The sequence below is a fragment of the Schistocerca nitens genome, chromosome 2, assembly GCF_023898315.1.
Source record: "Schistocerca nitens isolate TAMUIC-IGC-003100 chromosome 2, iqSchNite1.1, whole genome shotgun sequence".
NCBI classification, from domain to species: domain Eukaryota; kingdom Metazoa; phylum Arthropoda; class Insecta; order Orthoptera; family Acrididae; genus Schistocerca; species Schistocerca nitens.
In genome coordinates, this window is record NC_064615.1 from 402,567,453 (window position 1) to 402,581,519 (window position 14,067).

Here is a 14,067-nt window from a genome sequence, read left to right on the forward strand (position 1 = left end):
ATACGCGTGACAACTCACAGAAGAAACGCACGTTCCGGTGCGCCACGCGCCACGGACGTGATCGACATTCTTGGTTGCTAGAGGCCGAGACAGTCACAGCAAGAAGCACTCATCGGGACGTTAACTCCTGGGAAGTCGCCTGCTTGGAAGAACCGGTGCGGGATTCCGCGAGGCACGTGCTCCCATATAAAACAGTTTCACGCCCATCCATCCTGTGGACTCGACATCTTTATGTCATCCGTATTGTGTGACATCGAACGACTTTTTAGCGACTCTATCGGACCTTCTGAGTAAGGAATTCGAGTATGACGCACGTTAAACAGAAGCACCAAATGCTGCGAAGTGTTCGAAGAAAACAATAGCGTGTACACACACACGGTGTCCTGAAAACCACTCTTAGAAGAGGCAACAAATGACACTCAATTCTGTTCTGTCATTAACAGGCAAAAGTTTCTGGGTCCCAGAATGGACGAAGGAGGCTTGTTGGGCTACTCGACGGACAGTAAAACGTGAAACTATCATCTCAGTCGAATATGCCTCCAACTTCGACACCGAACCATGCATATAGTATATGTTGTCGATCTTTTCACTGACTGTGTAGAAGTTTGATTAACAAGATGGAGCATATGCAGCCAGTACGGTCAGTGCCGGACTGAGCAATTGGCCTCGCGGAGAGCAGTGGACGGTCCTAGTGAATCACTTCACGCTATAGCAATGCAGGTAAGTCATTTCATAATTATGTTTAAAAACACTCGCCTGCGTTTCGACATGCAGTACACATCTTTGTACATACTGGGGTGTCAGACACCGAAGGGAGAACCGATAGAGGTACTCAAAGTACCCTCCGCCACACCGTCAGGTGGCTTGCGGAGTATGCATGTAGATGTACATGTAGACACGCCAGAAAGAGTCACAAAAACTAGGTAGCTTCCTAAACACATTAGCACTCGCACAAAACTTAAAAATAGTCCAAATGTGTCTTGGTAAGAAACTTATTAACACCTTGAAATCATCTAAATCTTGTTACTTGCAAGAAATGACAGAATTTTATTGCCAGATCATTTAGCACAAGGAACAAATATACTGAAGAGACTGCCTACATCTACGCTTGTCCGTCCTCGGCTGGCATGTTGCTGGGCGGTATGGAAACCTTACCGGATGGAACTGATGGTGGACACTGAAAAAGTTCAAAAAACAAGGGTACCTAGGCTTATATTACTGCCAAATAACGGAGAGCGTCACTGAAATGCGCGAGTTGGTATGGAATTCGGGATACAAAGACTTTTTCGTTGCGGCAAGATACTTTCACGAAAGTTCCATCACCAACTTTCTACTCAGCACGCCAAAATGTTTTGTTAACTCCCGCCTACATAGGGAGAAAGGATCATAGTAGGAAAGTAAAGAAATTATAGCTCGCAAGGAAATCTTTAGGCGTTCGTTTTCTCCATGGGGTATTCGAGAGTGGAACGGTCGAGAAATAGTCAAAATGGTTCTATAAACACGCCGCCGAGCACTTAAATGTGAATTAGGTAGTAGTCATGTAGCTGTAGATCTGATAATTTGCTTATATTTTGTAGTGCTGGGAGATACGGCGATGTGTGACGCGTCAGAAATTAACTGATCGTAAGCTGATCTTCATTACGAGTAAGAGAGTGGCGTTGGAAAAATATTTTAACTGTGTGAATGTGTATAGGGTTCTTAAATCTACTGATTAGGCCGAAATTTTTTATGCTTGCACAATGTGAACATAGTGACATTTTTTTGTTCTTTTTCGCAAATCTTTTACCTTGCTACGCCGCTGGAATGTGAAGCGTGTTTTCAGTTATAACCGGGGATGGGGTTTTGGAGGATAGCAACAGCGGTTTGCTGGCTGCAGAAGAACACGCTCCAGTTCTCCTAACTCCGCGGCCAGCTTCGTCACGGCAATAAGCGCCTGGAATGCGTGGCAGAGCAGTGTCAGCTCGCCACTTAGCGCCAGTTTCGAGTAGTACACGTCCAAATCCTTTCCAGAACCCCCAAATTTTCTCAGCGGCGATATCATTCGCCCCACACGGTCTTTGCAAAAATTAGATCTCTCCATCCTTCCTGTCTTGTAGAGCTAGGTCAAGGCTTAAATTTCACACAGCGGCCAAAGTAACGGCGGAGGACAAGAAACACTTTGCGCGCGCGTTCTCTCTTTGTGTGCATTTCTTTGTTTTTGTAGCACCTGGAGGTATTCCGGGAGAGGAGGTGGTCGTAGGTTTCTTGCTGGAAGACGAGCGAGCCTCTGCGCTGGTGAACAGGTTCCGTTATTCGCAGGCACGAACATCGCGCCAAGCGCAGTCGCCAAGGTCGTCACTCGTGCTGCCGTCTGAACACCAAGGAATTTACACATTCATTTCCTGATTGCGAATCTGCATGCGTTGGATGCAAAGAAAGCATCTCACGGAGATGTGTAGAAATCATTGTAAAAAGAAGGTATCTCACGACTTGAAATGCGCAATTAATTTAATTACGGGAAGATCAGGAACCACTGGTTTGCATGGACTAGATACAAAATCATCTATACAGCAATAGTTTTGGAAAACATAAACCTATAGACACGAAAGTAGAATAAGCAGTTAGCACGTCATCACTGACAAAACTGCCACACACAGCCAACGGCACTGCAATCCACTCGCTTCACCTGTATATTGCAGACATCATCTTCCAGAGTATGGCGCTGATCCTTTCATGGAAGTCGTCCTGAATGCAGTAGAAAATAGTGGGAGGCATAAATAAGCAACTACGAGGCAGGGACGCGTCGCATACCAGCGGTCAGTCACACACGGGGTAACGGACGACTGCCGGAAAACGGGTTACCCGAAAACTTGTTTAGCAGCGCCGGGGCAGGAAAAGGCTCATTGATGTGGTAATGCCACACCCGGAGCGAATATTAAGTCATTCTGACGTGGCGCGCGAAAGATCTCAAACTGGTGACGACGAACGGGCTTTTCTCTATTTACACTCATTGAAAAGCCATGTATATCTTCCGCAGGTAATTCTTTAACTGGTGTCCGAAATATAATCGACATGATTGCTCCTGTGGAATTTTCAGTTTTTTTGTGCACTCTGTCGTACAAAGTGATGACACAACAGGGAAACGTGGTTTTTGCCACTGCACATGAGACATTAAATCAATAATGCCTCATTCCATGACCGATATCGCTTGGAATGCAACTGAATATTTGAGTGATCTCCGACGTAATTTCTAGTAGTTCCCACTATAATAGCGCTCAAGGTTCTCAGAGCTCAAAAAATTAGAAATATTGTAATTCTGAGCTCGTATCACTACGTCCCATATCAGCTTCGCTACACGTACCTGATATTGTGGTTTTGATACCCGCCTTAGGGAAAGAGGTGCGTTCTAAAAGTTTCACTCCGCCTATTTTCTATGTGTGTATCACCAATATAACTCAATCTATAGCGTTACAGAATATAAATCTCGGTATCTGAGTGGTCAGTGCGACAGAATGTCAATCACAATGGCCCGGCTGGGTCGGAGATTATTCCGATCAGGGACTGGGTGTTGTGTTGTCCTAATCACTATCATTTAATCCCAATCGACGTGCAAGTCGCCGAGGTGGCGTCAAATGGAAAGACTTGCACACGGCGAACGGTCTACCCGACGGGAGGCCCTAGTCACACGACATTTACATTGTAATAGAAAAAAAATAACACAGGAATTAAATGTGACACCGGTATGTAGTGCGTGAGAGGTCTAACACTGCAGAAGTTTAAAAAAAAGCGTTGTGTGCTGTATATATGGCAAAGGCATGCCCGAGGCAGGATTCGAACCTGCGACCGTAGCGGTCGCGCGGTTCCAGACCGTAGCGCCCAGAACGGCTCGGCCACTCCGCACGGCATGGTTGAAATACGTCGTGCATGTAAAAATGGCGCTATCCAAAACCGGCATCGAGGCAAGTGTGGTGTACCACAGGCCATACATCACAGGGGAGATGTGTGCGGGTTAATAGACGTGCAACTGTTGAGCAACTAATCGCCTAGATGAACCAAGGGGCTGTCAACAGTGTCTCCTCAGCGACTGTTCAGCGAACTTTGCTGCGTATGGGCCTCCGCAACAAGCGCCTGGTTCATGCGCCCATGCTGACTGGTGGTCATCGGTGACGAACGCTGTAATTTGCACGTCAATATCGCAAATGTGCGTACACTAAGTGGAGACAGGTGGCCTTTTCAGATAAAGCACGTTTTGTTCTCCATTGGACTAAAAGCAAACGCATAGTGAATGATCAGCGTGACGGACTGCAGTCTTAAGGGGCCTGGGTTCGATTTCCGGCTGGGTCGGGGATTTTCTCCGCTTCAGGGACTGGGTGTTGTGTTGTCTTTATCATTATTTCATCCCCATCCGGCGCGCAGGTCGCCCAATGTGGCGTCGAATGTAATAAGACCTGCACCAAGGCAGCCAGACTGCCCCGCAAGCGGCCTCCCGGCCAACGACGCCATTGCAACAATCGTCAGAAGGGTCCAGACCGGAGGAGAGAGCGTTATGGTCTGGGGAATGTTTTCGTGGCATTCCCTGGATGATCTTGTCATTCTCGAAGGTATAATGGATCAACACAAGTATGCATCTATCCTTGGGGCGATGACGACCCTTACTTCCAGTTTGTTTTTCCTCGGTAAGGTGGTATCTACCAGCAGGACTACGTAACGTGCCACACAATTTCAGTGTACGCGCATGGTTCTAAGAGCACTAGCAACGCTTTTACCGTACTCCGCTGTCCATCCAACTCCCCGGATTTATACCCAATCGAGAATCTGTGGGGGCCACCTCGGTCGGGCTGTTCGCGCCATGGGTCCTCAAACATTGGGGTTGGGATGGCTCCAAATACCTGTCAGTACCTTCCAAACATAATTTCGTCTCTCCCTGCATGTACGCCCTGTCAGGCTTCTGACAGATGTTCACATTAATCTGACTGGACTGTGTAAAACAGGTATTACTGATACACGCCATTGTTATCTGTGACTTAAAATGAATAGTGTGCTAAAACATAGAATGGAACCAATGATTGTCATTCATTAGCATATGTACTTGATTACGTTCAGGATCTCGTTAAAAAGCTACGAATTTTTTCAAACAAGTTACTGCCTCACCTACACCATAGGCAGTGATAAAAATTGAAGATTGAAGATGAGTTTTATTCACAGAAACAAAACTGGTAACGATTAAGCGACCGAGTTAGTATTTGCCGGTGTTTGCTATCAATGAAGAATCGATGTGCCGATTCCCAGTGATTGCTTCAAATTCTGGTTGATCCAGATTTTCTGTTGAGGCGCCCATTCAGTTTCGTAAGACTAAGAGGACAACTGCACAAATAGCGAGGCTGCTACGTTTACACACAAATCGAATGTGTATCAGACGGAATTCCTATCAGGTAAACGTGTATAAGGATCATGAAACTTGCCCATTAACCTCAGAGGAAAAGTGGTTGCTTGATAGATAATTTGAACCTGCTCAGGTCGTGCACGTAGCATGACAAGAGGATATGAGGACTCAACGAAAAAAAAAAAATAAATAAATAAAATAATTTACCTTTAGTAAATGGTGTGAAAATTAATGTCATAACTCCAGAAGAGCTTTATCTCAAATTCTACTACGTAACAAAAACAGCAACTTGAGGACGTTGTAAGTAGTACGTGTTTCGTTCTGAAGCAATAAGGCGAAACAAGTCTGGTGAAAAACTTACTTATTTTGTAGCATGGTTACGACGAAAAAAAAGGAACATAATGATTGAAATATGGTATTATTTTGAATAGTCGACAGAGTAAAAAAAAGTGTCGCCTTAAAATGATTAAAATCAACGGAAAACCTTAAGGAAACTAAGAGCTACAGGCACTGAACCTCAAACGCAACAAATGATTTTCATGAAAATTATAAAAAAAATATAATGACTGACAAATAATGTTTCGTGGCTACATAGTCTAATAAGGAACAGGTATAGCCCATGAAACATCACTTGCAGCCAGCTTCGCGAGTTCTTTTCCTTTGCGTGTTGTTTGATCCCACACCAGACAAAAAACTCGGAGCGATGCTTGCAGTGGTAGTTGGCTGTCACCACGGCGGGAAAAAAAGCGTTCCTCTTGCTTTTCAGGTCGTCCGACTACAGAAGGCTAATTTTCCCGGAAACGCGACCACAGAAGAAAAGGAGTCTGTTACCTGAAGCTTTCTTTGTGCTGTCGCGGTGCACGAGTCAGCAATTCTCTGACGTGCAGGGGCGAGTCTGCTAACGGTAAACGTGCTTAAAGGCTTTTTGAGGGCAGAAGCTCCAAGCAGCGAACAATCCGTGGCATACCAGGCTTAGTGACGGCGGAGTAAGTTATTTACCTGGAACAGAAAGAGAGAAACGCAATTTGTTAAAATTATCTACCAACTAACAGTTAACTGTAGAGCGGTACACACTGTTTAAAGCACAGTATATTAATGACTTTTAGATTAATACAGTGCGTAATTCTACAAGGTTATGCAGATATTGATATGTACGAGCCTAGTATTTTACGTATAGGAATGGACATGGCTAGCATAAAAAAAATGTGTATCGCGCGCCAGATACATAAAGGTATACCATTTCTTCATATATGCGTAAAATTACAGCTTCAACAATTACACCTCTCCAGTCTAGTAAAGCAGCAGATCTTTATGAGAAAATTATATCTCCCTCCAAAATTAATTGTGGAATTTCATACAGCGACACTTTGTATGCAGAAAGCAAGTATATATCAGCTACAGTGTAACACTTGTGAAGGCACATACATAGGGCAAACAGGGAGAATATTTGATGTCAGATACAAAGAACACACGAGAGCCTGGAAATATGGGACAAACCACTCCACATTTGCAGAACACCTAAGAGAAAATGACCACAAACCAATCACTAGAGAAGATGACATGAAAATAATTAGAATCAACAATAAAAAACACCTAACAATGCAAGAAAATTACCACATACAGAAAACCAAAGCAGAGGGGAAAATCCTGTTGAATGATCAAGTGCACATGCCAAGGAATTATTTACACAAATTATTTACACTAATAGATAAAATAATAGAAAAACGTTCACAAAAAGTATTAATATAATAATACTGTCCAATATAATAATAATAGAACCCAACATCTTTACACTCACTCATCCATGAGCCCCTCCACAGAATATTGAAACGAAAAGTCACATCAGCTGTCACTAAAGTTTTCAACCACTCGCTAACAGCTAGTACACCCCCCCCCCCCTCAAAATGAATGGAGGAAAAAAAAAAAAACTCGTCGGCTCTATTCCCTCCCCCCCTTCTCTCTCTTTCTCTTTCTCTCTCTCTCTCTCTCTCTCTCTCTCTCTCTCTCTCTCTCTCTCACACACACACACACACACACACACACACACACACACGGTATAAACATCATAAATAGACGTTAGTCTCGAACATATACTTCGTTAGGTTGGCAACAAAGAAGATGAAACATCTAATGGAGTCGCAATATTTACGTTGTGAAAAACAGTGTACGACGAAATAGTTGTATCAAGTGAAAAAAAGAACAATAGTCCACCACAAAAAAGAGTGAGAAACATGGTGAACAGTGTCTGGAAGGCGAGAACACAAAGATGTGATTATATGGCAGTGATAAAAGTGGTAGTGCGACTTCCAGACCAGATGTGAGGAAACGCAGATCAGCAAATCGTAAGTAATTACTTTTTTTTACAAAAAACCCGAAGTGGACTGTTTCATAATTTAAAACTAACAAAACTGTATCATTATAGATCCCACTGATGATGCCTTAGAACAGGAGAAGGCGAAACGCGTATGGGATAAATAAAGTAACTAGCAGCAGGAAAAGGCAGTTTTATTTACAAAACAAGTACGGAACAGCTATTCGATGGGTGGAGAAGAACCTTGCGGGATAGCGCATACCAGTGGTTTTTCATCTCTTTGTTCCTCTCTCCCCCATACTGAAGAAGCTGTTACATAAATATACGTACAAACTTCCCCGGTCCTTCGGATCTCGGTACAATCTATACATTTGAAAGTCACTGAGCCCTAATACAACGCATGTTCAATGTTACTGACATGTGGTATCGTCTTAAGTATGGGAAAGTTAAGTGAAGTAAAATCGCATGGCATGAATGGCTGGGAGATCCCGAAGGTCAGGTTCAGTCGCCTAATTGGAAAGGCTTCTCCTATCTGCCCACAGGAACCTTTCCTGCGTGATGAATGAGAGCTGTGTGTAAGCGTATCTATGAATAAAGTGTAGTAATGAGTGTGTGTGTGTGTGTGTGTGTGTGTGTGTGTGTGTGTGTGTGTACTGTCATGTTTGAGTTGAAAGATGATGATGATGATGATGATGATGATGATGATGATATTGATGATGATGATGACGACGACGACGACGACGACGACGACGACGATGAGAGAAGGGAGATGGTGAAACCCGGTGTCCGCACATAGCCTACTCGTCTCGAATAGCATCAAGGGGATCTCCGACTTGAACGTCCCCAATCGACGGACGGATCACCAAGAAGAGTCGTGAGACACTGCAGAGAAGTTTGGGGCTTAACACAGAAACTTGGCGCAAAGACGGGTGATCAGGGACATTACGTTGCAATCCCTCCTGTTCCCTCTGCCGTAATTACCAACAACACGCGACGTAAATACTATCCCCGCCCACCGGCGCTTAACTTCTGGGATCTCAAGGAAACCGGTGTATTCACGTCGACACGGCAATTGACTAGAGGAAGGCTATTTACGTGTGTGGTTTCGACATTGACTAAACATGGAAAGAAATTTCTGGAGACGAGAAACTACTGCGAGCTAATTGCGAACCAATATCTGATTATTTACAGAACCTCGAAGAACGTATTTCTGGCGTTTATCTTCTTCCCTACAAGAACTGCTTCTGTACCAACCATATCCCACGCATGTTCACAAAAAAATATTGAGTCACGTGAGACTTTGTTTCAATTTCAGTTCGTTATAGTTTCTATCGCAACGACAGCAGGAACAATATGTCAGCTAACCACACAGGACAAAAAAAAGTGATCCCCACGAAGTAGACGCTATCAGAGAGTAACGCTGCCAGCACTCTTGATAATTGTTTCGATTCTGCGAGGAGGAAGGTCCACACGTTTGTTCAGGCATGCCATATCCAACTGAAGACACTCACTGATGATCAGGTCTCACAGAAACTGCAAAACAAGCTGGGAGGCTGACTGTTACATTTCATCCGATGTCGCAATTAGTCCGAAATATTTTCTATAGGATTATGGTGGGGATGATTCAGCAAGACCCCGAGGTGCGGCAGGGTGCCTGAGTGTTCTTCAAGCCAGGAATTTGCTCCCTGAGGTCCCGTAAACACGGCCGTTTTCAGCTTGGAATATGACAGTGTCTGCAGAAGGAAGGGCAAAATCGTGAATGTTGAGTAAACATCCTGTTTGATATGTAATACGGAAATTAGGTTCTGCCTTCAGCAAACAATTTTTATTGTTTTTAGCACCCATACATGTTTTGGAGAAGTTCCTCCATCTTTATTATCTGTTGAACAATATTATGTACATACTGAGGTATTACTTTATGAGACAGATTTTGTTGAATCTTAAATTGAGTAGAGTCTGATGCAATGCCTCTGAATTTGTTTTACGGCTTACTCGGAAATGCTTGGCACGGCGTTAGATAATTATTTTCTGTTTGCTTCCTAAACATAAAAACTCCGTCAGTCTACATTCAATAAAAAACTCGACAAAATCTGTCGCGCTCATAAAGTAATACCTAAGTATGTAGGGGAAGGTGGGGTTAAGTGGACGCTATAAGTGAAATTAAATTTTCATGAAAACTCTATTAACAGAAGGTTGTGTCATGTATATCTCGAATCTACATACAGTAAGATATCACACCAAATATTTATAGCTACGGTAAAAATATATTTTAAGGGATATAAAACTTTTTTCTTAAAGCTTACATAGTGGTCACTTTTCCCTGCCTAACGGGGTAAAGAGGTCAGTCCTTTTCCACCAATCACAATTTGACTGTTTACTTAAAAAAATGGGTAGGCTTGAAGTTTTTAATTCACCATTGATTATTATTAGGAGAAGAATACTACAAATGAGAAAGAAACGTGTTACATTGTTGGCATGAAAAGGTGAACAATTGAGAAGTATTAATTATTCCTAATGATTTAAATAGGGAAATCAACGAATAGCTATGGTTACTATTCCACTCTAATTCATTCACATTTATCCGCTCGGAACTGAACCCAGATTCTGGGTTGTTTGGCTCAGTGAAGACGTGCAGTTCTATGTGCCGCTTTAAGCAGTGACGTCTGCGATGTTCCAGACTCTAAATGCCATTGCACATAATTCCATTCGCATAGTTCGGTCGGAAACTGGATGTCTGTACTCACAGACAACAGCAATTCCCGTCAGGTTTGAAACCGAGGCGTGACACTCCACTCCTTTCCCCGTCATTTAGGACCTTTTTAAAACATTGTTCTTTCGCCGTGTTACATGGCTGCGTGTGGTGCAACGTTCATTTTACTCACTTTGGACAATCCGCTTTGATACACCAACAAATCGGGCAACTTCATTCACGGTGTAATAATGGGTGCGTCCAAACTAGGACTGCTGATATTTTTAAAAATATCGGGTATCCGATATTTCGGTATTAAAAAATATTGTTATCTGGTCTTGATAAATAGACAAGAAATATTGATATATCGAAGGACACGATATCGATGTATCGGCCTATGAAAATTCGGCTGCATATTGTAAATACACTGCATGTTTTAGAGTTCTATCTTTAAGTACTGATTTATTCAAAAAATGGTTCAAATGGCTCTGAGCACTATGGGACTCAACTGCTGAGGTCATTAGTCCCCTAGAACTTAGAACTAGTTAAACCTAACTAACCTAAGGACATCACAAACATCCATGCCCGAGGCAGGATTCGAACCTGCGACCGTAGCGGTCTTGCGGTTCCAGACTGCAGCGCCTTTAACCGCACGGCCACTTCGGCCGGAACTGATTTATTATTAGATATTCTGTATATCAACAAACTAGCAGCATGCCTTTCCCATTATAGAAAGAATTGAAGGAAAAAACACACGATTTAAAAATCTGTAAGTTAATAATGGGACTTTGCGCAGATAGAAAGCTTGTATTACAATGCTTTTTTGGTCGACAGTTTTGTTGATAATTAACAACTGTGTACATGCGATATTCCTTTCCGATTAACCTCTGATACATTATTTTCTTAATTTGTCATTGGCTACATGACGAAATAAACCTTTTTTCACTCTAATGTAGGAAAAATGCGTAGTGAAGTTAAACGTTGCAGTTTCTGTTGGTAGCGCCTAGCGTCGATTACGTCAGCGTTTCCACTACACGTCTCCACCCGTCGCGAAGACCAATCTTATCATTCGCATATTGTTCATCATTTTCAGCAACTGTTCTTGAAGAATACCGATGTGAAGAAATAGCATACTAGTTGCGTTAATTTATTTTTCTTTATTTTTTTAACGCAACTGGTGTGCTGTTTCTTCATATCGGAAATCGTGTAATTCCATTCACACCGCCACCCTGCACTGGAATCGGACTACTACATTTGTGCCACCTACGCTTGCTTCAAACAATAATTAAAATAAAAAAAACTGGGCGTGATGAAAGCTCAAAAAGTAGTAAGGCTCCAGTGAAAGTAAAATTATGTTCTATTACGATTTCAGAAGAATCACTTCAAATGTTTACAACATATCGCGGAAAAAATGTGAAATAAAAATATCAGCATTCGATGATGATGATGATGATGATGATGATTGGTTTGGGAGGGGGAGGGATGGGGGGGGGGGGGGGGCGCACTCAACTGCGCGGTTACCAGCGCCCATGCAAAATCCCAACTTTTGCTCAGTCCAATCTCGCCACTTTCATGAATGATGATGAAACGATTACGACAACACAAACAGCCAGTCATCTCGAGGCAGGTGAAAATCCCTGACGCCGCCGGGAATCGAACCCGGGACCACGTGCTCGGGAAGCGAAAAGGCGACCACGAGCTGCGGACTCATTCTATACTGGCCTTTTGATATCGACATATCGGGAAAGGGAAGACCGATGGTTATATATCTATACTTTCCTTGGGAAGTATCGAATATCGATATTTTATAACAGCCTTAGTCCAAATGCGACAGCTTCTTCCTGGCAGTCTATCACGTCGACCCATGTTACTGCATTCATTTCATACAGTCGAGTGGTGCATACACACCACTTCACTGCCGTAACTTACATCAGCAGCGAAGAATACGTGACCGACTGGTGCTAGTCGTATACCATCAACAGTGCTCCAAAGCGACCATTGATGCTCTTTGAAGGTTGAGATTAATATTTTGTCTGCTGAGCTTATACGCGCTGTATCATGCAGTGGTAATTTTAAAGGAGCATGAATACGAATGTAAGTCACACACGCTCATCCGTACACAGTGTACGCTGCCCGGCCTGGCAAGGCGAAAAGTTGCGAGCCGCGCCGCGCCACGCAAAACGAAGAGCGCGACCGCCAGTGTGAAATGCACCCTTTGCGACTTGGCACCGCGCCAGGCGGGACATAATTCGCAGAGCTGTTGGCGCGGACACGCCGAACCGGCCGATAAACGGCTGCGGACCTCCGACGGCGCCGGGGTCGTCGACTGTTGCCGACCCCGGTGACCACAGCGGTCCGGGTTCTGCGGTAATCTACAGCCGTGTAACGGCCGCGGCTGCCGGAAATTCCGCAATGAAGAGATCTGACACACAGACTAGTGAACCGTGGGACACAGCAGGAAACGCTCCGAGGACAGAGAACATCCTCCACTTACTTGGCGATTTTTTTGCGCGCTGGTCAGTTCTGCCAGTGGCACGAATTTCTGAAAGCGGAATGTGTAAAACGAAAACGGAGGAAAGTGAAAACAACGAAGTGATAGTTAAATTAGACAGCAACATTGCTTAAATTATACTGACAGCCTCCTGAAAATTGTTCTCTTACTTAGCTGTCAATGCCGTAGTGGAGGGGGGATAAGTGCGGATATGTCAAGAGAGGCGAGACTGATGACTTGTTGGTGTGTGATGTGCAGTGTTTCGTGTATCTCCCCCCCCCCCCCTCTCCATAATTGACACAACATTAATGTAACAATGAAATGATAATTAAATGAACACCCTAGCTGCAAATAGGCGTTGATGTACTTCATTGGGGACATGTTGAAAATTTGTGCCCCGACCGGGACTCGAACCCGGGATCTCCTGCTTACGCACTATCCTCTGTGCCCGCGGTGGCTCAGATGGATAGAGCGTCTGCCATGTAAGCAGGAGATCCCGGGTTCGAGTCCCGGTCGGGGCACAAATTTTCAACATGTCCCCAATGAAGTACATCAACGCCTGTTTGCAGCTAGGGTATCCATTTAATTATCATTTCATTTCTAGCAAAGCTGCATGGTCATCCACGGTAACTGTTCTTTCGGGAACAGATACTACCGTCATATATATTAATGTAACAGAACACCTGCTGCTAGACACAAAGGCTCTGCCACAAAGCGAACTGGCATTAACAATTGACAACAGGTGATTCAGTAAACTAAGTCAGGTCTACAGTACGTAAGAAACTCTCACGGTATAAATGACGAAAACAAAATGGAAACCCTAGAGGAAACTGAAAAATTTCGCATCTAAGTTTAGGCCATCGTGGACGACTATTTCATTACAGACGGAGCAAAAGCTCCGATCGATCACTTATAGAGAAAGACATCCGACGGATTCCTTTTTCAATTAAGCAACCCGGCACACGGCTTAATCTTTTTTGGGAAATCACCTAAAAATTTTTATCTGGATAGATGGACGACGATTTGAACGCCGCTTCTTCTGAAGAGTGGCCACTGTTTTAACCACTGTGCCACGTCCCTCAGTGGTAACCTATGTAAAGAGAGAAGTTGACTGCACATCAGAAGCTAACATTCAATATGCAGTGACCATCAACATTCGTCCAACAGATGTGAATACATTCCCACTGCATTCTTATTGTTGCAGACGTAAATTT

At 43.7% G+C, this 14,067-nt stretch overlaps 1 protein-coding gene and 1 non-coding gene across 2 annotated transcripts in view; one reads left to right on the plus strand and one right to left on the minus strand.

The window, feature by feature from the left end:
- The window catches only part of LOC126236253 (protein singed), a 374,185-nt gene that overhangs the window by 285,391 nt on the left and 74,727 nt on the right, over nt 1-14,067 (minus strand). The gene's annotated exons all lie outside the window — the stretch shown is intronic.
- Nucleotides 13,300-13,374, plus strand: Trnat-ugu (transfer RNA threonine (anticodon UGU)). The gene has a single exon. It is a non-coding gene; the product is annotated as a tRNA-Thr (tRNA).